This window comes from Ciconia boyciana, chromosome 2 (genome assembly GCF_034638445.1).
Source record: "Ciconia boyciana chromosome 2, ASM3463844v1, whole genome shotgun sequence".
NCBI lineage: Eukaryota > Metazoa > Chordata > Aves > Ciconiiformes > Ciconiidae > Ciconia > Ciconia boyciana.
The window spans coordinates 121,772,829-121,798,886 of NC_132935.1; the positions used below are offsets into that span (position 1 = coordinate 121,772,829).

Sequence of the window (26,058 nt, forward strand, 5' to 3'; positions counted from 1 at the left end):
TCCAGTGGATAAGACAATGCACGATACATATGCTTATGCCCATTGAATACACATACATTGATTAACTATGCATTGATTATGTGTACATTGGTTATACTTTTGACGAGATACACCATGATTAAGTAGCAAAGGCACAGCATCCGTGATATGGAGGCATACACATGTTGCCTCGCTGGAAAATAACTCCCAAAACACACAGAGTATGTTTAGAGAGGAGACATTGCTTTATTCTGCACAGGGTGCAAGGTGGAAAATTTCCACAAATCGAGCACACCTATTGCAATTCTTTTTCAATATTTATACATAAAAGTTAACACACCATGCCTATCTAATACATAATCATTAGACTAACTAAACATCCTCTTCTTCCATTGGTCCATATTTTCTCCGCTTCAAATTAAAGTCACAGTATGATTTTAATTCACTGCGCATGCTCACAAGGAGTGGGGGGGTAGTCCTTTTGTCCCCCAGTTGGGTCGGTGGTCGCGATCTCCCCGTGCTGCCTTTACCTTTCCCCTAGTTACTGTTATTCCTGTTGTCTTCATGGTTGTTGTGGTGTCCTTTTATCTTTACGGCTCTCCCGGTAAGAGGATGTTCCTGTTATTGGTCTTTGAAGGGTTACAGCTTCGCATTCTTTTAGGACAAACATATGCTTGTTAGTAAAATATGCAGTGCCTGTACCCTCTTATCTAACTTAGGCATTATCTATTACCTTGAAGATTCTACAATTCTCACAGTCTTGTATGCTAGTTTCTATTTCTAACTGTCTACGATTCTCACTCTCATATGCTATTTTCTATTTCTAACTGTGATCCCTTCTTAACTACTAATAACTCTTATACTATATCTATTTTGTTCTAAAATATTCTAAAATACATACTCATATACTAAAATATTCTAAAATACATACTCATATATATGAGATTCAAGGTGGCACACCTGGGTAGTCATGGTACTGCACATTGCTGGCTGGTGAGCAGTCACAGGTTGCTCAGCGGACATGGGAAGGCAGCAAACATGCAGATTGCTCCTCGTACAGTAACTGTCCTCCTCGTACAATCATTTCTGGGGGCACACACAGAAACAGCTAAGCAAGTCATCGGTTCTCCGTTTGAAACCGAATTAAAGTCAACGAAAAATAAAAATGCAACAACAGCGCTCATAAAGCTCCACACGCTCAAGGGCACTGGGATCAGGCAGCTCTGCTGAACCGAAGGGCCTTTCATGCCACTTCATGTATACATGTGAACTGCACCCCTGCAAGTTGCTAACTTGCCCTTTAGGAGTGAGTTACATGAATGAGATTCCAATATCACAGCTAATGCCCCTTTGAAGTGTCGCTTTGCCTTTGCGCACTTCTGTCTCTGCATTATCAGAATGTCTTCCATGAAGCTTTATTATCACTGGTAATGAAGAACTAAGAGGCAAAATTTTCTATTCAAGGATTGAGCAGTTAAAAAAAAAAAACCCAACAACTTCCCTGGATACTGGAAAATCAAATAGAAGACTCCAGGGCAGAAGGGCTAATTAAAAAAAAAAAAAAAAAAAAAAAGCCTGCTTTACTATGAAAACCCTTGAGGGGAGATAAAAGCTGAAGGGAGGTGCATGCTTGAATAATAAGGCCTTAATGGGTTTGGGTCCATGTCTAATACAAAGCATTGATTTTGGCTGCTTGATGAAGTTAGTTATTCGATTAGAAAAATCTAATTTAAAGGGACACTGCCCACTAAGATCACTCTTTTGGAGAAGTCTGTATTGCTGTCATAAGTAACTACTAATTTTTTTGAAAAATAAAAGAGACGAGAGTGAAAAAAAATCCTTTGGGTAATCACTTCATTTCATACAGCTGGCAGAATTAGTGGCATGTCTTAGCTTCTCTCTTTGCTGTGTCCACTCCTTGCATGCTTTGTTTGGTCTCCCAGTGGCTCACTGGGAGTAGAAGAAGGCTGGAGAAGTATAATTTAAAAAGTAATAGGAAGACGTGACTGTAAAACAGCAGCAAAAGATAGAAGCTGGTTAGATAGAAGCCAGGGACAGGAGGCATTTCCATAAGATATTTTAAGCACTTTATTTGAAACTGGGCTATTTCCAGTTTGAGAGTGCCCACTTAAGTAGGTGAGAATTAGACACATCGTTCTCAGGGCAAATGTATTGTTTTATTTAGAAGTGACAGAGCAGGAGTGAGACTGGGCCACTGACACACCTCAAGATATTAAGAATAGTGCTCAATTAATCTAAGTTTAGATGTTACAATATAAATGTCTTTATCTGAGCTTGCAGTTTGAACTTCCTTTGTAGTCACTGGGAAGAGCCTGAGTCATCTCACCCCAATGCAGACATGTAAAAGAGGGCAGATGATTCATGCCTTACAAGTACCTACTTCTCTTCACTGATGATAAAGGCCAGCTCAGATGGAGACATCTGATGTCAGGTGAGATGAATCCCACCTTGACTGGCCAGGCTACTGTAAGATGCAAAATATGAAGTTAGACAAAGAACAACACATGCAGACTGCTTAGCACCTGTATGATATGTTACCCTAATTGGTGACTTGATGAGAAATCTTGTGTCTGATTGCTTTCTCACATCAATGTACACCAGCTGGAGAAGAAAGTCACCATTCATTCAGGACTGTCCTGGTATGCTCCTAACCCACAGGAATGACAGCCCGGATCGGCTTAGCAGAGGTAAGGTTGTGGGTTAAACCCTGCGGCCTAGGTTATGCACTCAGAATCACAGAATCGTATAGGTTGGAAAAGACCTTTAAGACCATCAAGTCCAACCGTAAACCCAACACTACCAAGACCACCACTACACCATGTCCCTAATCACCTCATCCAAACGTCTTTTAAATACCTCCAGGGATAGTGACTCAACCACTTCCCTGGGCAGCCTGTTCCAATGCTTGATAACCCTTTCAGTGAAGTAAAATTTCCTAATATCCAGTCTAAACCTCCCCTGGCACAACTTGAGGCCATTTCCTCTCATCCTATCACCTGTTACCTGGGAGGAAAAGTAGACCATTCAGACTGGGTGGCTGTAGCAGTCAATTTTAGTCTGAGCATCTGTGAGAACCATGCCAACAGACACAGCCATACATGGTGTAGGAACATGAATGTCAGCAAAGCAGCAGGTTTTCGGTGTTAGACAGAACCAGGCAGTCATCTCCTTTTTCAAACCCCTTGTTTTCAGTCATCTTGCCTTGTCCTTCTCAGACTGTGACAAATGGTGACAGTGGCCTCTGGTTCATCCACAGCTGGTGAGATCCAACTGCAAAGGTCACTGAAGAGATCATCCAGAAACTCCTGTTTGTTGGTGACTGTAGCACCGTCCCATGCTTAGGAGGCAACCTTTGTAGCATCACCCAGGAGCTCAGCCTAATCATTAGTATGGAAAAAGCAGGTTTTCCCCCAGGCCAGTGTTACAATCTCCCTGAGAGGCCAGCTAAATAGCGGTTGGCGAGCTTATCAATCTTGCTACCATTCCTTCAAATCAGCAGTAATTGCTGCATTTCAAAAGCAAACCTGTCATTTAGTCATCTCCAAAGTTGTCTTTGGAATGAATGAAAGATTCAGGGCTCAGACAAAATGGCTGTGTGTCTGATGCTTGTTATTTCTGCTCTCCTCCCTGGATGGTAATCTTGGGCTCGGTAGAGCTGCCTAACCCAGCTTCTGCAAATGCTGCCCGTACTGGATTCTGGGTATGTGCTGCATGGACACGTCATTAGCTCTGAGGCTCTGTCTTGCAACCAGTTTCCTCAGTGTTATGACCTGATTATTAAGATCTCAACAGCATTGGGACACGCATTCAGTGAGGATGGGTGACTCCGGGTTCCCAAGCAGTACTTTCACAGCTGGTTAGCCAAGATAGGGCTTTCGGGATACCCTGAAATAATCCTGCAGAGCCAGTCAAAATTAGTAACTCGAACGGCAAAACTTTGGACACAGGCATCTAGAGACAAATCTGTGACCATAGCTTTTGAGGCCAACCAGGAGGGCAGGAGAGCGGACAGCATGCTTAAAGAGAATCAGTTAGCCACTTTTTCAGACATCTAAAATTCACGTGCCCAGCTTGTAGCTGCGCACGTTCCTGATAGACTGGTGTGTTTTCATGGGAGTGCACAAGGAGTTGGTGCATCAGCTAAAATTAGCTACAACACATCTAGGAAACTGGCAGTATAACAACACCCATTAATCATAATAATGCTTGTCATACTTCCCCTAGTTTCTGAAACAAAACCTGTTTAGCCATTCAAACGTCACAGGGAAATTCTGCTGTTAGGTCTCACCATCATTACAAAGCAGAACCTGGTGCTGAAGCTCACTGCAAGTGTTATCTCAGGTAAGCACATTGCTCTATGAGCAGCAGAACAAATGGATACTGAATTCCTACAGATTTGTGTCCTATTTCCCCTCATCTGCCTCCAGCTATGCCCTCCACAGCACTCTCAGCTTCCACCTAGGTCATCTGATAAAGTAACAATGTCCACAATGATGCTGTTCCTTCTGAGTCCATGCACTGAAGGAAACTCGGATTACGCAGATCTGATCTCTAAATCACTGTTTATCCATATAGGTTGAAATTTCACCAGTTGTGGAAGAAGGGCAGGACAAAGGGAAGGGTCATGGCATGTGACTTTGCACTACCGCAGAATCTGCTATGGCAAAATATAACACTGCAGACACAAAGGCTTTGCCTCAGAAACCAGAGGAGGAGAGGAGTTGTGTGTCAAATTGTCTTTTTTGATATCACTAACAAGTGTTTTGAAATCCTCTCATTTAAAACCACTTTGGCATATTTGTTTTCTGTCTCAGGCTTGTTGGTGATGTTCAGTTTTGAACCCAGTTCTCAGTTTGCTCCATCCCTAGCAACTACCGAGTCCCACCTGTGTGCCAGCACCTGCACCTGCTACAGACAAAAGGGTTAGGGATCTAACTTGCCAAGTCCTACATTGCTTCAGTTCAGGGGCTATCAATTTTTATGAGCCCTCACAGATTGTTTGGATCAGTTTTGTTGACTATGCAAGTTCCCAAATACTGATATTATTATTTATATCCATCAAATCTCTCATTAATCCAAATTCTGCCCTCTAACAAAAAAACACATAATGCCTCCTAAGGGAGGAGGTTGCTTCTGAGTCACTGGCAGAACAGCTTGTTCTCTGGCCTCATGGGCTCCCCAGCATATCTGGCCTCTATTTCTCCCTCTTTCTGGTTTTGCAAGTCCTCTCTTGGATTACAATCATCCGCCAGAGTCCTGCAAGGTGGCAAGAAATGAACAGGAACATCTAGGCATTTCTCTTAGAGCTGCCAATCAGTATCAGTGTTGAGTAAATGACCTGGTGCTCTTTCACACTGCCAAGTAGCATTGAACATGAGTTTGGGGCACGTTTCAGCAAAGAAAACTAAAAATTAGGATCTGTCCCTATTTTTGTAATTTGAAGGCTATTGTTCAGAAGTGATTAAGCATTGAAGTGTGCATGTTACAACACAGCACAATAATTTGGCTAGCCATTCAATGACCTAGCTAATGAGGAAAGATGATCTCAGTCTGTTTATGAGAAGCAAAATGCTTCCAGCAGTGTCCAGATGGCAAAACATGTTGGTGTGTGGTAGCATCTCACTTCCACACGGCTGGGTGAAATCCTGTGTGGGAAGCAACTATGTTGGGCCTGAGTCCTGGAAATCCTCACACATGTGCTACACTATCAGCATATGGGAAGTGCTGTTTGAGTCAAGAGCACAACTTTGGCCTCTCCTTCAAACACAGTAGCCAGGCTTGTGATTGCCTACAAAGGCAAGCTCTTGAATAAAGCTTCTGGCTGCTGGAATATGAGGACCATGGTGGGCCATTGCTGTTGTGGCGTAGGCAGAGAGGTGTGAAGACTTGCCATTCTCTTGTGACAGTGATGAGTGTCTCTAATGAACATCAGAGTTTCTCCCCCCCTTAGATGAAAGCAAAGACCATGCCTGACTAGAAGCTTTAGCATCATTGCTCACTTTCTGGCGAGCAGGACATTAACTCATCGTGACACTGGAAGCAGTGAGATTGGGTTTGTAGTTTTTGCTTGTTTGTTTTATTGTTTGAGAGAACTGTAATGAGATAAAGTACCCTGTGGAAAAAGCTAATTGGATTTGAATAGCTTAATTAATGGAGATAGTCATCTACATAAAACTTTTTTTTTCCAAATAACAGGGATCTGCAGTCTACAAAGAGTCAAAATCAGCACGTGCTTCATGATACAGCGCTCATGTATTGGTTAACCATAACTTTATTAATGGTTGATGAGGAACTGGGCACAGTTCTTCTGTTAAGGCTCTTATTGTTCGGGTAGGCTATACGTACATTCAAATGTCATGAGCCATACAGCAAAATACTCACCGCTAAGTACAGGGGAGCTTTCTAGTTTGTTTTTTTTCTTTTCAAAAAAATATAACACGGTTATAACAGAGAATTAAAACATGACAAAACGATGAACAACCAACTGACATCAACTTTATGGTTGAAGTGCTGGCCTTCATCTGAAGTGAAAGCATTTCTTATTTAACCTGCGGAAATTATTCTTGCAATTACTGTTAATATTGATTAAGCTGATGAATTTACAGTTGTAGCATTCTTGGTCACAGTTTAACAACAGTGAAAGGAGAACATTGGTGCCACATTCCTGCTGCCTGTTGGAGCAGGAAAAAGATATAGTCTCATGGTAGTAGAGGCATGGCTGTTCTCTAAACTGTCACCTCCCATAGCCTCCAGGAATTATCTGAACCAGGTAATGCTTAGCTGACAGTAAATTTGATAAAAGTCTTTCTCAGAATACCCAAGGGGATTCACAGACCAGTAGCAGAATTCCCCCTTTCCACAGGAAAGAGGTACCAGAAGAGAAAGACTGCTGCTTTAGGCCGGGGTGGGGCGAGGACCACTGGCTTGGGAGGGACTTGAGAGATGCAGAGAGAAATATCTTAAGATACATGTTAATGGAAGCTATAGGCTTTCCAGGATTTCCTTTCAGCCAGCCACTTATCCTAAAGTGTGCCCTGTCAGACTGGTACTGTGATGGACCAAGGCGCAGAGTTAACGTTATAACGCTGACATTTATGGTGCTCAGTCATGATACTCTGTACCGTTTTCTTAATGTTAGGCGGGATGTTTCTATGAAACACAGCTCTTCTGTTAAGTTTCAATAGGGTCTTCCTTAAAAGGAGACCCATGCTTTTAATCTTAACAGCAGTTCAATGGACCCAGTACTTCAGTACCTTCTGAAGTCCCTGCTGACATTAAGGGAGCTTCAAGCTGTTGAGTCAGCCGTAATGCTCTCACCTCCTGAGATATTTCTGACTATGTCTATGGTGAGGGATTGCTTAGCAGAGTTGAAACAGACTCTTGTTTTTGCACTTACATATTTCTAATTGTGGTGCTGACAGACTAGCTCTATCACAGACATAGCTTCTAACATACCTGCAATCTAACCTTGGCTCTTACTTGTCTTTTTTTTTTCCCAAATCTCCTTATTAATTTTCACCACCACATTTAATGCATTGGTCCTGAATATCCTTAACAGAGTAAATATGTTAAATGTGTTGTGCTCTTGAAGCAACCTATCACAAAGAGGTTTTCCTTGGAATATAAATGACACCTTCAAATTTGTCTTCTTTCCATAAATAAATCTATTCTAATGAGGTCATTTGTGCCAAGAGCATTTTCTGTTCTGCAGTGTTAATCCCCTTGCAAGTCTCTTCAGGCCTTCAGAGTAATCAGTCGCATCATTGTCGGTAATCAGTCACAGCTCTCCTGAACAAACATGGGCGATGGTGGCACACGGTCCTGCAAACCAATGCCAGGCTAATGAGGCAGTTTGAGCAGGGCTTTCTTATTTGATTGAACTTTGGGAATGTGAATTCCCTTCTTGCCATCCTTAAGCAATTTGTTTTTTGACAGATATGGCAGAGAACCTCTGGCCCAGAGATACAGCTCTCTTTAAAATACTGCCTGCACTTTATCATGAACATTTGTGTACCAGAATGCCCAGGTCTTCTACTATAATGTGTAAGCATAAAAATGGACAATCCATGCTGGGACAAGAAACCTGATTGTACTGTACACAGAAAAGCACCCAAGCACACTTTAAAGTATGGGTGAAGTTGCCAAGAGGTAAGACCATCCTAACTCATGTTCCAGATTGGAATAGACGTAAACTATCTGCAGCTTAGTGTGCTCCTCCTGTTAACATGTATTTTATAAAGGACAACTTTATTTCCTGCACCCTTTGGAAAACGAACAAAAGTTACCACAAGTAATAAATACTTCTGGCTACCTCATTCTGACCCAACCTATACAGTATATAGAAAAGTTACTGAGCTACCATGAGATGTTATTGATGGATTACTTATGCCTAGTGTTGCTGTTGCTAGAAATGTTCAAAAGAAAATGAAGAGAAATAGTAAACTGCACCTGTATGAATGATGCTGCGAGGCTGAGTAATTAGGACTCTATTGTGCAGAAGTTTTTTCTAGTGGTGGATCAAAGAAGACAATTTCACTCAACTTCTTAAAACTTGCACAGGCCTAATGAGCTACAATTCCATAGCACCAAAATGCAGAATCCAGTTTTTCTTCCCTTTTTTCAATAACGCAAAGTTCTCCTGCAATGAGTGGCTGAGAACAGCATTATCATACCTGGCAATCACACCAGCAATGGGGGTAAAGGGATTTAAGACATAAGTGGAGCCTGAAGTGGCCAGCCAGCTGACAAGGAGTTGTAGGGAGCATTCCCAGCAGATGTCTGTTTCCCAGAGTTAACAGAAAACCTTGGAAAGCAGAACATAACGTAGCACAGCCTTGCAGCTACTCCGTCTTGCTTTAGAGGGCTGGAAAAATCAGAAACAGAGCTTTTCCCACAACCTCGCTCCAGGTACCTGACTCAGTAGGAACAGGGCCCAGTTTTTACTTAGAACAGGGCCTTATGTTATGTCCGATCAACAAATTTATACAACTTATTTTGCAAATTTACAGTCACAGAGATTGACAAAACCCAGAGGTGACAAAAGTATGCAAATTAAAGTCTTCCTCAGCAGCCATTAAAGCTTCTGCTTTTCAAATGAAAAACATAAGAGTATATACTTGACTATGTTTGAGTATGTACAAGAAAATGTGCATTTGCATAACAGCCAACTCCTTTTCTGAGAACTCTTATATCAGGAAACTATGAAAATAAAACACAAAGTAAATGAATAATTTAGAGATCTCATTTGTATGAATCCACTTCACAAAATATGTGTATGTATGAAGGGCAAGCCAACTGTCCACAAGATAAAGTAAAAAGCCATGAGCTCACTGTGGAAGGAAAGCTATTTTTAGTCAAATTTAAAATAAATGCTTTCTATTCAAGGCTTCATATCATGGTCTATTAAATTATAAGAGTGAAAACAGGTTCTGATTTAAGAAGAGATGGAACAGCAAGATGCAATGTGTCAGAAATGTAATTGTATATTGTACGCTGATGCTCTGCTTGTCTTCCGTTTGTTGGAGGCTGAGCAAACGAGGAAGCTGATCACAGCGAGGAGAATCTTAACCCTCAAGAGTCCAATCCCACAGCTCTTACATACAGCAGTAATATTTCCCCCTTGTGTAATCAACAGGGCAATTTATGTTAGTTAAGAATTCACAGGAAGTAAATCCCCCAAAGTATAGTTAGACTCACTGGGGCTGGAGGTGAGAGCTGTCTCTCTGTATGTATGAAAAGTATGAAAATTAAGCCATAAAGATGAAACCCACAAATAATATAGGCTGATATTGTCTTTAAGATGGATGAAAATCATCTGTTGAGAGTCCTCCCCACTATGCAGGGTCCCTCTCAATGGCATATGCAGGCTGGGTGTCTTGCAACTAAATATACGTTGCAAATCTGGCTCCGAGTGCTGGTAACACCCATCCCTGCCTTACCATGTTCCAGCAGAATTAGCGACCCTGGTTCATAAAATCTCCTCATTACCTCCAAGGAACTTGACTTGCCCCCAAGACAATCCTGACTTCTCTTGTAAGACAGCAGCCTCTTCCAGTCCCAGTCCCACCTGGTTCTTTTGAGCTTTGGTTGCCAAAGCCTGACATTCAGGCAGCTTGAGCAAAGGCAAAGAAATCTATGTATAAATAAGAAATGAAAGCTATTTTGCAGTTTAAATGCTATCTCAGACATTAAGTTTGACAGCCCTGCTATTTGAAGGGAAGAAAGGCAGGTTTTGACTGCTGTGATCCAGAACGGCCAACCTTCGGCTTCTTACAGTGTCAGCAGAGAAAGGCAGTGCCCAAGAAACGGAGGTTGCAATACCAAACGAGGGGTTACAGCGGCCAAGCTGGGTGTAGTCTGTGGTGATCATGCCTAAAGTACTAACAAAATCTCGTCATGTAGGAGGGCATTCATTTTACCCAAATTTAGTCTTCTAGATATCAAGCATCTAAGATAACCTTGGTACAGAGCCTATCTCTATAGGCAGTGGAGATTGGCCACCACTGAGGGCAATTATCACATCCTAAAAAAGGAGTGTAAGTTTGGTGGGCTGAACAGCTTTTGGAAGATACCTATCATCGACCACTGACTATAAACAGAGCCTAACTAACTACATCAGATAAGGTTAAGTGGAGGATTCCAACCTTTTCCTCCTTAGCCCCAGGACTGATCCTCATTCACAAGACTACTCTTCTGACTAAGATTTATAATTCCAGCCTGTACCACATGGATGAGTACACATGTGGAGAAGAGAGCATACATTGCAAAAGAGGCCTCCTTGCCCAGAGCCTTTCAAAATCACCTGAACCACAAGAACTTCAGTTTCTGCTCAAACTTTCAAGCATTGATGAGGTCCCCAGGTATCTCTGGAGTGAGGAAGGAGAGCTGAGCAGCCTGTTCAACCCTATTCTTCTCTACAAGCTCTGAAAATGGACTTCCACACTGACAGGAAAGTGGTTTCTTGAAACCCACTTGCCTTCCATCCTGCTCCTGAGGTTACTGCTGGTGCAGCAGTCACAGGCAGGTAGCTGGAGGCTCAGGCCACAACTTGGCAGCAGAGGCTCTTCTTCTCCATTCTCTCAGCAGTTAAATAATGGCTTGTATGCATAAGCTGTACTGCTTTAACCATTCCAGCATGAACACAAGCTGGTATAGCCCACCTGGAAAGGACATACAGGATATACGTCTATGCTGCACTAAAGAGCACTGAAAAAATACCTAAATTGGCTTTATAGGTTATTCCTGTGTCTCTTTCCACTGCTAAGTCAGAAAAATAGCTCATTAGTGCCCTACTGACAACAGCAAGTGACTTCTGATTGGAAAATAAATGCTCTGGTGAGCTCTGAGCGGGTTGCAGGAAAACATTGGAAAACTAACAGGTCCTTAATAATATTTGTGCTCTTACAGTTATAACCATACTGAAGAGGACCTGAGAGAGATTCTCACCATGCCAAAAAACTCGGCAACTGTCCACATTGTTCAGAAATTAGGACATCTTGTATCTAGAGAGGAGTTGCATAATGGACTCATGAAGCTTCAATTCATAATGCTTTGCTACTGAACTGCAGTGCTCAGGAATGGAACTGTTCAGGAAAAGTCACCCAGAAGAGCCAGTACATTGTTCCAAAGTACGCCTATTTACCGAGACAAGAATTAATGACTATCCTGAATAGGTAACAAATCCAAAGACAACAGGAAAAAATAGGGAAAAGACAAAAACTGAGCATTTAACTTGATAAACATCTCAGGAGGCTTGCCTGAGATTAGTTGATGAATACATGAGCTGATTGGTGCTGTACTTATGTCAACCCCTACTTTTCTTCTAGGCTCTTCCTCTTAACCCATAATATGACAGGGTCATATTTATTTGGCGTTGTCCACAAGGCTAAAGGGCATTTGATTATGGATAAAAATAGAGAGAAAAACTCAAGAAATGCCATTTTCAATCTGAGGGAGGAAATAACACAGTGACTCACTTTGAGAACAGTGAACTTTCCGAGCCACTACAAGACTCTCTCTGTCCCTTTACCTGGAGGTCTGATGTAGCTGGTCATTGCTACAAAACTTTGCCTATGCAGGATTCTGACTTGCACAGGTACAGGAAAATGAGTTGAAGGGAAAATCAAATCAGGTCATGTATTCTTCTCTTGCATTCATGCTGTCAAAGGAAAATATGAGCGAAACATGCAAAACCTCACAGGAGGCCTCTGGTTCCCTACAAATGGCTTTGAGCTTTGCACTAGTATTGTTCTGCAAGTCTTCCATTGTATATGACTTGGTCGTGTCATCACAAGCATGTATTCTACATGCTATAGAATACAATTCTAAGTTCCCTCAAAATTCCCTATTGTTGAAGGCTTTGCTTTTCCTTTAAAATTGCTCACAGGCTTTGAATGCCCAGAGTGCCCTGTGTCTGACTTTACGACTGCATTAGACATAGTCAGGGCAGATCTAGGGATATAATGGGACAACAGATTGGCCGGTATGTGCACAGATTTGCAATTGCTCCTTCCTGCCTCTTCTGGAAACAATGGAGGAGCAGAAGCAGCTGGTATGCAGAGGAGATGAAGCGTAACATCTCTCTAGGAGTGCCAACTGCCCAAGCACCTCTGGACCTGCCAGTCCTGGGCTGTATGCTGGTGAGAGCAGGCAAGCTCAGATGGCTGTTTTCGAGGCTGTAGTCTATTCCTGTCTCTACCATTTGTTACTATTGCACAGCATGGGCATCTTGCTTCGGTCCATGGAGTGTTGTTTGCTGTGCATTGCAGCGCTTCTCCATGTGTTGCTTCTGAAAGTGGCAGCAATGATGCTGATAGGACTGGGCGTTGTAAGCTGCTTGACAGCCTTGTAAGCCAAATTTGGCCCTTAGTGTGTTGCAAGGGGAAAACACACAGCATGGAAAGCATCAAATTGCGGCTTACACAAAAAGGCTTAATCAAGAAACATCTTTCTCCATGTCCTCAGCTGGACTTGCTGGCTTCATTGACTTTAATGGAGTTATTCCAGCCTGCAGCAGCTCAGAATACAGCCCACTAAACTATGCATTGCCATGTAAAATTCCTGTAAGCGGTACTTATTTTCTCATTTCTTGGTTCTGCCATCTGGTACAGCCTTCTTGTATCCTTCTCCATTCACTATCCTCTGAAAACATCTTTTGTGTTGTCTATAGACATGTCACTTTTCCCTTGCCAAATATTAGCTTTATGACTGAACACTTCTGATTCCTTTTGAAATCACTCCACAACGTTACCTTCTTCCCCCTGACAACACCCTCAGGTGTCTATTCTGCAATGGTGTGTTGTGTTTCCAGATGCAGTAAGGGTTAAAAGAATACAGCTCCAGTTTTGCAAACATTTGTGCAGCTTCACAGCTTTAATGGATCCCGGTGACTATAAATAATAAAGGGAAACTAAATAATACACTCCTTCCTGTGAGTCACATGTGGGTTGGCTACTTTTCTGAATTCACCTCCTCAGAGAAGAAGCTTTGCCTCCATTATAAGACAGACACATATCATCTTGTGATGGCACTGCAGGGTCAGACTGTAGCCAACAAGAAGTCATAGATGTACCAGAATGAGATGTTTAAACTGAAAACTCTTGTGATTGATACAAAACACAGTCTCCCACAAAGGCCTGTGCTCATCCTCTGAGGGATGGGATTAGGAATTCTGCTGCAAAGATTCCCCCATTTAATTTCCTTTGACTGGATAGCTACAGGAGGTTGTTCCTGAAGATCTAGACACAGAACTCCAGGAAATCTCCTGGGCTTGCTCTCCACCCTCAGTTTTCTCTGACTTCAGGGACACTTATGGTTGTCCACCCCTCTCAAGAGTCAGTGGCTTTGGACTTTGGACTTTCAGGCTTTGGCCTCTCAGGCTGATAAATATGCTAGATGATAGCCTTCCTCCCTCGGAGTGAATGGTAACCTGCTCCACAAGTGGCCCCACTGATGTCAGCGGGAGTACTTAAGAACTAATAGCCCCTTTGCAGTGGTCGAGGGCAGCAGATTCTGATGAAAAATTACATCAGATTTAACTTTTTCCATTTTGAAGGGTAATAACTAGCTCCCTCCTTCTCACTGGGGCTTTGTGGACTAAGGAAAAAGAAAAAGATTTTCTAACTACACATAAACACCATCTCAACCAGTTAAGTGTAGAGTACTCATCCCACTGAAACTACAACAGGACTTTTAACAGGACTGCACCAGTTGGCCTTCATGGCTTTGTTCTCATGGCTCCCAGGATCCTGCACACAAGTTTGGAAGGACAGTTAGGACGGAAAGAAAGACGTAGCCAGGACCTGGTTCTGAAGCCTTCAAGCACTGAGGTTAGAGGGAGCTTTGCTTTCATCAGAGATAAAATATTTGCCTAGGAAGAACTGGTCAGCTAATGATTTCAAGAGTGAGAGAAAGCTGATCTAACACAGATCCCTGAAAACTGATCTCTTCTGCCAACGACCATTTATCGGTCCTGGATTAGACATTATTTCCTGCCATCATGAAGGATTTGTGAACAAGGTCATTATCCCACCCAAAAGAAGACAATTTTTTTAGTGTGGCAACACCATGTCCACCCCAGGTATAGCAGCTCTTCAGAAAGAGGTAATTTACTAGTAATTTCAGTCAGTACTGCTTGTCGCTCCCTGTGTGATCTTGCCTGCTTTTTGGCTAACTCTTGATCCCTGGGAAGAGGAGGGCAACAACCACAGCTCCCTCTTCAGGCCCAGAGTGTCATGGTATGGAGCACTGAATGAACAAATAGGCAATCTTAATGGCTCCCCCATCACTTACAACTGCAGCAACAGATTTACTTTTTCGTATAGATACCACTGCATGGATAGAAAATATATTAAAAGGTTCTACATATCAAAAAGTGCTGCTGAGCTCTTCTGTCTTTGAGACACACCTGAAGAAATGCATTGCTCTGGTTGGTACCTATCAGCAGATGGTTAGCAAACAGGAAAGGTGGGAAGCAGATGCATCAGGGTGAAGCTTTTCAGTGCTGCTCTGACCAGAAGAGTTAAGGCACAGCACAGAGAGTTACTTTGAACCTTCAGTTCTCATGGGAGTGGGAAATGTTCAGCAGCTCTTGGGTGGTCCTCAGCATGTTTCAAGACCAGGGCTTTTTTTAGGATATAATGTATGGGTTGAACCACTTAGAATGAATAAACACCAACTCAAAAATAAATTGTGAATGTAATGTGCAGGGTAGGTGACCTCTAACAGCAAACAAAGCAGAACTTTTGATCTTAAGACAAGCTGTTTCTCCCCTGGAGGGTGTCCTTTGATTCAGCCTGTGTTTGTAAAATTATTAGAGAAAATGAGATATACTGCAAAGGATCAGGAGCAGCAAGAACCAAACACAGGAGAAAACATTTAAACACAAAGGCTGGGGTGGCAGAGGGGCCATACAGAGAGAGCGCTCTCCTCCATTTCACTGGTGCTTCTTTCCCACTTGTAAATACACTGCTGGGATATTAACTGAATGAAGTAAAAACAAGGGTGGGATGCAAAAAGAGGAGCTGTGACTGATTTCTATGACTCCCTAATAACTGACTGGCAAGCTGGCGTAGTGAATCACTAAATGCCATGAATCATTTGCAGACCAAGATCAAAGAGTAAAGAGGACATAGTTCACCTAGCTGGGCATTTGTGCAGGGCTTTGACTACCTGAAGCCTTCAGAAAACCATTGGTTTTTCTCTTCTCGTCTCTAACCTCTTTTCACCTATGTTTCCTTCTAGACTCAGCCATGTACTTGTTAGTCTACCTTGCCTAGTTCTTACTTACTTCATCATGTTAATCAAGGAGCAGAATTTCAGCTCGTTTCAATTGTTTTTTACCAAGAGGAAATCAAGCCTAAGGATTTCTATTATTTTTTGTTCCCTTCCTTCCAAGTGCTGAACCTTGTATTGGGTGAAATAGAAAAAAATCTCCTTTTGGGAAAAATAAGGATTGACTGGTCCTGTGCCTGATCCTATTTCCTATTTTGCCTCCATCTGAATATAGTGTCTTGTAATTGGAAGACCTATGGAACCGGCAATCAAATTATTCTAGTGTATATGCAGTTCAGATCCAAATAGCCAGATATGGGCATCCCATAAATTTAAATCAAATAAATCTGTGCAGCAGGAGAAATTCGTCTTATCCAGATACCCAGAGCTGACAAAATATGTCTGAGACCTCTACTAAAATGAAAGTATGATGCATAGCAAACAGCTTGGAGAAAGAGTAGCAATCAATACATTCAAGACAAGAAATGGAAAACAGGGCTGTAAATTTAAGCATCCCTAATGCCACAATACTTCTGAAGCAAGTTTGATAGACCTCTGGTGCTTTTATGGATACAGCAAAGTCATGCCTGAGATTTTAAAAATCCCCACTGAAGCTGCAATTCTGTCAGAGTCTAAGCTGACCTAGGTTGCTGCTACCTCTTGACCTGCCCCTCTGCCCCACGACACTGCTGGCTGGATTTTCTGTCTCTCCCTCACACTGACAAAAACATACCTAATCCTGCAGTGAATTGGTTCAGAGAGCTAAATTGGAAGAAAATGCTTCTTCTCCCCCCCCCCCGCCCCCGAAATGAGTTGCTAGTTTCTTTCACTTAACTGGCTCACTGTATGATCAGACAAATATCAGTGAAGAGAATGGAGAGTGCATCTAAGGAAAGGTGGAGGGCAACCCCACCTTAGATCATACTAAACTACTGTGGAATTGCAGCTTTAAGCACACAACCCCACTCCCAATCATGCATATGTATGTATGTGGAAGTTTCAAAAGACCTACACATTCACCTTACTGCAGTTGCGTATCTTTACTTTGATATAGGATCCTTGAAACAGTGGGTCCACTTGCTTCATGAGTTAACCACATGGAATCACCATACTCTTTGGCATTTAAACTTCCATTAAAGAGAAAAAAATGCTCCTATCCATCATGGTTGTTCAGGAAATCTTCCTAGTAGGACCCAACTGTGCAGTGTTTCCTTTCTTGAGTCTGAAAATAGTCTGAAACAATACTGACGAGAGAGGTAAACACTGTCCAAACTGCTTGTTTCCATTCAGGCTTTGACTCAAAACCTTATTGACACCATTAAAAATGTCAACATTTGATACGTAATACATGAATGTATTTTAGCAGATGGAAAGGAATGGAAATGAATCCAAGATGCAGTTGAGGGTTTGGAATTGCTGGAAGGAGGAGGACGAAGAAAGGAGAGATGCCAAGAAGGAAGTAGAGCAGAAACAGAGAAAGGAAGATGGGAAGGAAGGGAAGAGACATCACTCCTACTGAGTTCTGCTGAATCAAGCACTAACAGAGTGAAAGAATAATAAACAGTGCATTACCTTCTGCAGCAAAAGATGAGGGTTTGCCTTTGCTCATTCTATGAAGCTCCCTTTGAGAAAAGCAGGAACTGTGCCGTGGACAGAAGGCAATATGGTTGCCTATATTCGTACCGTAGCCCATCCTCCATGCCCAGGCATGGATTTTGTTCTCCTCCACAGGATGAACAGGATACCCCCTCAGTCAGAGACAGCTTAACTAAAACACCCATTAACCACCTATTTTAGATTAACAAGAGTAACCCACTGCCTAAAACCAATAGCTATATCAATGCTACAAATTGCACTAACCTTCTGAAAGGTTTTTTCATTACGTGTCCAGAGAAGAGCAACGAAGCTGGTGAAGGGTCTGGAGCACAAGTCTGATGAGGAGCAGCTGAGGGAACTGGGGTTGTTTAGCCTGGAGCAAAGGAGGCTGAGGGGAGACCTTATCGCTCTCTACCACTGCCTGAAAGGAGGTTGTAGAGAGGTGGGGGTCGGTCTCTTCTCCCAGGTAACGAGTGATAGGACGAGAGGAAATGGCCTCAAGTTGCGCCAGGTGAGGTTTAGACTGGATATTAGGAAATTTTACTTCACTGAAAGGGTTATCAAGCACTGGAACGGGCTGCCCAGGGAAGTGGTTGAGTCATCGTACCTGGAGGTATTTAAAAGAAGTTTGGATGAGGTGCTTAGGGACATGGTGTAGTGGTGGTGTTGGTAGTGTTAGGTTAATGGTTGGACTTGATGATCTTAAAGGTCTTTTCCAACCTATATGATTCTGTGATTCTGTGAACTAAAAATTATGATCATCCTAGATTAAACAGATATGGGATGCTACCATTCATGACTCAGGCTGTAAAGAAATTCATACTTTTTTAAAAAGCTCGTCGCTATGCAGCGGAAACACATGCAATAGGGATGAACTGTCTGCAAAATAGTCCTTCCAATCTGCCAATGATAACTATATTTTTAGGGTCTAATAAAAAGATGCCAGAGGACAAGATGAGAAAAAATGTGCAAGCAAAAGGTAAACTTAAGATGTTGTACTCTGGGGACCAGGTTACCAAGAACTATTATAATTATCCATGTACCAAACAGGCACAGAATGCAATTTTCAGAAATCCTTTCACATTTTCTGAAAAGGAGCTTCTATGAATCTTCTCCTTTCTTCTTCTTCCTATGTTGTTTACATGCTGAATATTCACACTTCTTTTCTTAGAAACACAGTTGATTTGTCCCAAAGTCTCTGCATTTAAAAGATAAGTTTATTAATTCATTATATTCGCTATTCTTGTGCTTTTCTTTCTCAAAATATAAAAGAACCACCACAATTCAATACCCTAAATTTCCCTAGGAAAACAAGGGAACTTTTCTATTTCAGATCCTTGGTAGCTCCATTTTCATAGAGCAGATCAGTTTGCTTTCGGTCTCAGAATTGCTTATCTAGCCTTCAGCAAGTGCTATGCACAAGCATAAGTCTGACAAACTTGATTTATGTTAAGAAATAATTTTTCTGTTGTCATAGAAACCACTGCAAGATGATCCAGGCATGAGTAAAAAGTAACAACGATAAGCGGGCTGCTGGTTTCGCCAGTGAAATCGCCCTTGTTGTTGATGTCCCACCAATAACTTCCTTGCCCCCTAGGACAAAAAGGGCAAAAAGATGGTATCTGGAGGGATGGCTGAGAGGAAACATTTGCCTAGAGGGTGGCTTCAGTATCATAAGGCAGGCACATTTCCCAGTCCAGAAGAGGGTGTGCAGCCAGCACAACTTCTCCTGCAAGGCTGCAGCATGGGGAGCAAAGTAAATGTTTCTTTCAAATAGGGAGCGAAACTGGACTAGAAATCCCCCAAGCCTGTTCTAGACACCTCCATGCCACAGTGGAGAGAGATGGAATAATTTGCTTCTCTTATGCCAGCGGTTTGCTTCCATCAGCAGGAATGAAGCATATCCACATTTTAATGTTTGCACAGCTCTTGCCACTGTGCTATGCATAAACAATTTCTGCTTCAGTAAGAGGAAGCATCCACCTGGACAGTAACAAATATAAGGGAGTAAAAGAATGAATGAACACTGATCACTATGATGTGTTCATGTACAAGCGTCTTCACCCACCCCAGCACTGCCTGCCCACGAGCTCCATGCCACAGGGTAGGCAATTACACCCTGCCCGATATAAATGATCATTGTCATTTTTATGCAATGAGAGCACAGGAATGTATACTGTGTACAACACTTACACTCTTATCTCCACCATCAGTCATTGACATTTGAGGGATGTTTATCCCCAAGATTTACAAGGGCAATGAACATTGCTAGTACTTGCCACTACAGCTGTCAGACTGACTTGACATTCTTTCCCAAGGGAAATCTGTTTCTGCATCTGCTACTGTTGGTTCAGCTTACAACAGGCTTTCAGCTAAAGGGTTTTTACTGTGGATCTGTGGCCTCACAAAAAGGCAAAAGGACAAAAGTGTTACTGCAAAAAAGTCAGAAAACCTGTAACGTTTTGTACAGGCTTGGAGTTCCTCTAAGCAATGAATGGAAAAGCCAGAGGATTCCAGTTCGGAATGCTCCTCTGCTGCAATTAGTACTGGGAACAGTCCAAAAAGAGGAGGACAAGGATAGATTACAGCTTCTTTTTGCCTCTAATGCTGATTAGTTGCAATATGTCAATAATTAGGAGAGAGTTCAGTGAACGAATATTGCCTCTTTTTCTGCTGGTGCACTGTCCAGGCAGTTTTATTTTCCCCCTATTATTTATCATTTGAAAATATTTTCCAGACAATCTCTCCAAGTCCTTTATGATCTGAAGCTTACTGATATTAATTTTGCAAGTGGCAGGTCTGGCAGTGCTTCTGATTCCTGATAAGGTGAAAGCAGCTTTTAGCACTGGGTGTGCCATGGATGAATTCTGAACTGATAGTTTCCAATATTCTCTGTCAAATGCATTCTTGTAGGCTTTCCATGCAGCTTTCTCCTTGTTAATAAAGAAAAAAACCACAGAACACAAGGGGCAGGAAGACAGCTGAAGTAAACTTGCCTGATGATTTAGGTGGATATTAGTGGACATTTTTGACAGTGGTCACTGGGGTCTAGTTACAAGAATCTGAATAGAAAGCCTGGTTATTTGCTTCTTTTCTCCAGATACACAAAGGTGCATGGAGGATGGAAAATGAAAACAGAACTTAATTATTGTCATGATTATTGTTGCTAGATTATAAGAAAGTGCCTATCTGCCACTTCTTCCCTATGTGCACATGTACACATCTCTTTTTATGTTCACTGCCTGTCCACAGCTTGTCTTATGCATGCATCTCGTTATGTCTCATTATCACATTTCATTCCCATGCTCTTTATAGTGCAAAACAAGGTGTGTATTTGGTTATGAAAATGCTGGAGGGGGTGAGGGCATTTTTGCATGGGAGATGCTGTATTACCATGTCAATCATTGCTCCTTCTCTTTCTCAGTCTTTGCAGATTCATCCTGGATGAGCCTCAACTGGGATGCTTCTGGCCACTGGGGAAGCTGAGATTTAGACAGCAAATTCTCAGCCCAGGTCCACTGGCATGTGATTCACACACTGTTATCAAACTTGCACTGAGGGGCCCAAAGCTTTCCTCCCACCATGCTGAAAATCTGGTTTAGAGCTAAGCATAACTTATGGGTTGCTGGGGGAAGATTGTCTTTCCCAGTTGAACTCTTTCACTCTGGGCCTACATATAATCCCCTTTTTTTTTTCCAGAAGAAGGGCTGTTGTCTATTAACCAGCCTAGTTACCAAACAAGGAGTAGGGGAGGGAGACCGTAGGATGCTTCTCCATCCAGCATTATAGTACCCACTGATGCTGGCCGGGCATGCCATTTCTACATGTCATCTAGGCTCCTGCTGCAGTTTGTCCCTTGTGAGTGTGAGTACTGAAGAACTTTCTGCTGTTGTGGCCTGCTGCTGAGATGCTTCTTGCTTTCTCTTTCGAGGTGAGCTGTGAGTTTTGACCTATGATGTTCAGCAGGAGATATCACTAAACATTGGGACCTGAAGGCTGCCAGGGTCTCTTGGAGGAAGCTTTCTTTTTTTGGAGGCAGCAGGGTGTGCGGAGGGAGTATATTGGGAAAGACCTAGGTGCTTTCCCCACGAGAGAGGAACAAGAATGGGTGGAAGCAGAAGAACTGCAAAAGCAGCATGGAAGCGTGTCTGCTCAGAAACAGTAAAATAAAACCCATTCAACTGGAATAGCGATGGCTGCTGAGCAGTGGTGGTTGCTCTGACCCGAGGTGTAGGCAACTTGTGTTCAACTGCATAACCTACGCTCCCCAAAAGGCCGTGATCCCTGAAATAAGCGCTGACGTCACCTACATGCTCAGATAGCACTGCCTTGACTGCTGCGTCCTGGGGCAATTGCAGATCCAGCACATTCACCAGCTGTTGGTAGAGGTTCCGTTAAGGAGAGGTGGAACAGGAGAATGGTTGTAGCATTAGGGGACGAGTCGCAGCAGCAGGCAGGTCTGTGGGAGAGAAGGGGTGTTGCGTTTGCTGGGATATGAATATAAACCGTGCTGCTGCCAAATCAAACGGTTCCCCTCGTTTGTTTCCTTTTTTCACAAATAACCAGTGACTTAAAGACAGAAAAAGATAATAGTACACCCTCCTTTACATTCTAGAGCATCACCCTTCTCCCTGCTGTTTGGCACCTTGCCCATTTCCAGCAGGCACTTTCAGATGCAGATTTCTCCCTCAATAGGTATGGCGGGGCTCTTTGTCCTCATCTTCCCCCTACCTTCATTAGGGGCTCTGCTGTTGGGGCCCGTCCTCAGATATCAGAGGGAACAGGGCCGGGTAAGAAGCAGAGCAGAAAAGGCCCCCTGAATACTGATTCATTACCATACAAATGGAGGAACACCCTAGCTATGCAGAAGGGCGGTATCTTTATAAAGCATGCGTAAATACCACACAAAACAATGATTACACAGCGCTTATGCACCAGTTAAAATTCATCCTGGACAGGCTGGATAACACATATCCATATACGCTAAAATGGATTCGCTTGGGATCTGCAAATGGTTTATAGATGTCTCCTGTGATAGGGGCATTGCCTGGGGCATGGTGGACATATCTGTGCAGTAACATATCAGCAAGCCGTGACAAGAAGACAGATTAGGACAGGCAACTCGAGATGATTCCCCATTTGTCTGTGTCTGTGTGTCGCAAAGGCCAGCCATCCCTGAGGATTCACTTGGGGACCTAGCTGGGTGCTATGCCCAAATCCCTGATGTGCCCACAAATATGGACCAGCTCATCTGAGTGTTTCCTTTGCACTGCACTAGGCTGGGTTATAACCCTAAACGGTTGTGCTGTCAACAGTCACGCTGGCAACCTGGGGGGGGACATTTTGCAGGAAAACCATTTTGATAGCTCTAGTTCCAGTTGTGGTCCATTGGAAACGAATGACAGAAAAGCTTGGATTAGTATAATGCTGGGGGTTGTGGGATATACCCACAGCAGCTCCAAAACGACACACAAATGACAGCTAAAGTGCTTGTACAGTTCTTCCACCTCCGTTCACCCGTCCTCCGCTCTCACAGAAAGGGGGACTAGGATGGAGATGGGTGATGGCACTTAAATGCAGTACGGCTGCACATGCTCTCACTGGGTCTGCTGCTCACTTAAGTAAAACCTACAGCAGAGACAGATCCTGAGGGGCTAAACCTGAACAATTAGGCCTAATAAAACTTGGTTAATCAATATTAACTTTTCTTGCCACCATGGAAACATTTGCTGGAGGCATTATATAATGTCTACCTACACAAATAGCCACACAACATGCTGGATTCGCAACCATAGAATTACACTTTCCAAAATAATATATTGTAGCCCTCTAAACACCTGAACAGGTAGGTAACAAATACTTTGATGACAAGTACTCTGGAAGGACTTCAAAAGCACTACCTGCTGTGGAGAAGAGGAACTAACCACCCTTTCTAGATCCTCTTTGATTTGGGGCAGGGGGAGAAATCTCCACGTTTCTTTGAAAATCAGCATAAGGCAATACAGTCTATAGAAATCTGCTTTCTGTCCTTTCAGGTTCTCACTTTTCAGACATATCCACTTGCTGATATGTAAAATACATGTAAGCCTCCCAATAACAACTATGCTTTCAGACCTTTATTAACCAGTTGAACTAGGAGATTGGCATATCCCAGATCTGGAAGAGGAGGATAGGGAAAAGATCTTATGAGGTCTGTGAGAACCAAAATTTGGAATATAATTCAGGATTTCTTGCAAATGTTGACCAATTGACCTGCCCATTGAACACGTGCCAGGCTGTAGCCTCATTAAGAGATTCCAGATTAATCATATGCCTCTGAGAAAGGCGTCTTAGCGAGCTTTTTCTGCAAAGACTATTGACGTGGCTCCAGTTATGTTGGACTCTGACAAATATAATGGCAGGGGTTTTAGCACGTGTGTTACAGAAAGAGGTGAAGAGGTATGTCAGGCTAGTTTAACCACAATTTCAGCACCACTCTGGCTAAATCTGTTTCTAAATCAATCTAGTTCTGCTACCTCCGTGACCAAACCATGCACAGAAAGGCCTTAAGAACTGAAACGATAAAACCCCAAGGAACAGCAGTTTATAATGAAAACAACAGGGCTGATAATTAAACTTCTACCAACGGTCTGAGTTGGCAGTCAGCTCAGTTAGCAAACAGTAATAGAGAGAGAGAGTCCAAATTCTTTACTGTCTGTCTGTGGGACCGATCAGCCTTGAAAATGTTTCACCCTACCTCTCTAAAATGGGGTGAAAGGCTCTATTCAGGCAACAGGCAAAGCTGTTTCCATCTGGCATACTCCTCCTTTCTCATGAGTTTCCTCCTAGTGATTATTAAGGAGCTGTTTTATATAAACCCCCCCACCCCATTTGCCTCTGGACTCCCAGCTCATTCTTGTCTCATTACTTCTGTTTTGATGCCCACAAGACATTTTAATAAGAATTAATTTCCTACCTGAGAAAGCCCTAATATGTACCGCACAGTGATGTTAATGAAAAACAGTAGATGCTGTAGCATCTGATTCCTGGGATTTTGTAATTAATTGTGACAGCAGCATTAACCGTAAATACCTTTGTTTTACGTCAGCTGCTGATTGAAAAAATATTTATCTATTTTCTTCCACTATAGGTAATTTCTATAAATCCACAGGTGAATTCAAAAGTGGCTTCTCTAGCCACTACAATCTCTACATGATAAAGTATTCCCATGACTCATTTTTAAAGATATATCCTGCTATATGTGAACTTACAGGGTATTTTTGCAGGAATATTTATTGCATGTTCTGTGCTTCACGGCTCTGCTTAGCAGGCTAGCATTAGTGACAATTTTTTTTTGTGACTGGCATTTAAATAACTTGGATACCATGACTTCTGTAAAAGTTCTGTATTTCCAAAGCTCTTCTTATCATAGGGATCTAGTATAAAACGTATTGACCTTCTGTGCCTATTAACGTCCTTTTACTTACTGTTTGAGCTTCCTGCAATTTGTAATGTGTTTTATCCTGACAAAATGATAAAGAGGTAGAGAGCAGAAAGGGAGGAACTGAATCAACAATAGACAAAGTGACTTATAAGTTGCCCAAATAATCAAGCCAGATAGCTGAAAAACAAGGACAAGTTTCCTTCTGACCTACGCTGATGCTCTCCAAGCATTGCACCCTCTTTCCAGTTTCTTCCACTGGGAAAGAATTCTTCATGTAAATAATTTTGGATTTAATGACATGTTTTTAATAGTTTTTAGCATCCTTATTCAGTATTACTTTTTCTCTTCCCTTTGCAAAACGCCCTTCATAAAAATGGAAGTGCATTCAGATTTCTCCTTCAGTCTCCATTGCAAATAGTGACCTGAATCAAAGACCTGGTTTGAGCGCTATTAGTAGAGGCACAGCAGATCAGGTGAGTTACAGCTGATGAAAACTGCATTGTAATTTTGTCAGAGCAAACTATCAGATCATCAAACATGATTTTAAATGAAGTATGAAGTCTGAAGGGATTCTGGAAAGAACCATTTTCAGATAAAGGCAAGGAGAATTACTCAAAATATAAGGAGGGAGCCGCAAAAAAAAGGCTCTTCAGTTTCTTCACTTCAAGAGGGTTTATGTATTTGTGAATTTTCTAAAGCATGATTTTCCTCTGCTGTCATTGTCTAAAACACTGCACTCCATAACTGTCGTCGTGCATTTACATTTTTCTTTGTCGCTGAGGACAGCCAGCTTGAATCAGAAGCTATTCACAGCCAAATTCTGAAGTATCAGGATACAAACTCGGATGTGGCAATGGATTAAAGCAGGGCTGCTCCACCCCTTCTCCTAGCCTCGCAGGGGAGGGGGTTGAAGGGCCACACAGCAGCTCTTGAACTGCCAGTGTTCCCGATTGACATATTTTTTGCTTTACTCTAACACATCAAGCTGTCCATATCCCTCTGTCAGCTCCAGGGAGTGATGCCAACCTCTTAAGATAAGGGCAACATGATGAGGCAAGGTTGGTAATTGTGTCAGCCACCCCAGCTTAATCTGCTGCTGCATGGGTCTGTACACTGCCAAAACTCTGTCATTCCTGTCTCACGGGCAGCAATTGTTTGTAAAACCAGTCTACTGCTTTACAGAAGTTACTCCTTCACCTCAGCTTGGGGATTTGTCAAAGTTCTGAGTCACTAAAGGGCCCCATAGAGGCCTTGGGTTGTGGTCCTGC

The 26,058-nt window shown here is 42.5% G+C and overlaps 1 long non-coding RNA gene across 3 annotated transcripts in view; it reads right to left on the minus strand.

Annotated features, from left to right (window-relative positions):
- Window positions 1–280: 280 nt before the first annotated feature.
- LOC140647077 (uncharacterized) overlaps window positions 281–26,058 on the minus strand; it is a 34,960-nt gene continuing 9,182 nt past the window's right edge. The window contains exons 3-5 of one of the 3 annotated variants that reach the window (XR_012040654.1): window positions 21,678–21,826; window positions 940–1,065; window positions 281–633 (exon numbers count right to left, since the gene is read on the minus strand). This is a non-coding gene — a long non-coding RNA (uncharacterized lncRNA). The remainder of the gene's footprint in view (window positions 634–939; window positions 1,066–21,677; window positions 21,827–26,058) is intronic. The other 2 variants (XR_012040655.1, XR_012040653.1) reach the window with 2 other exon arrangements.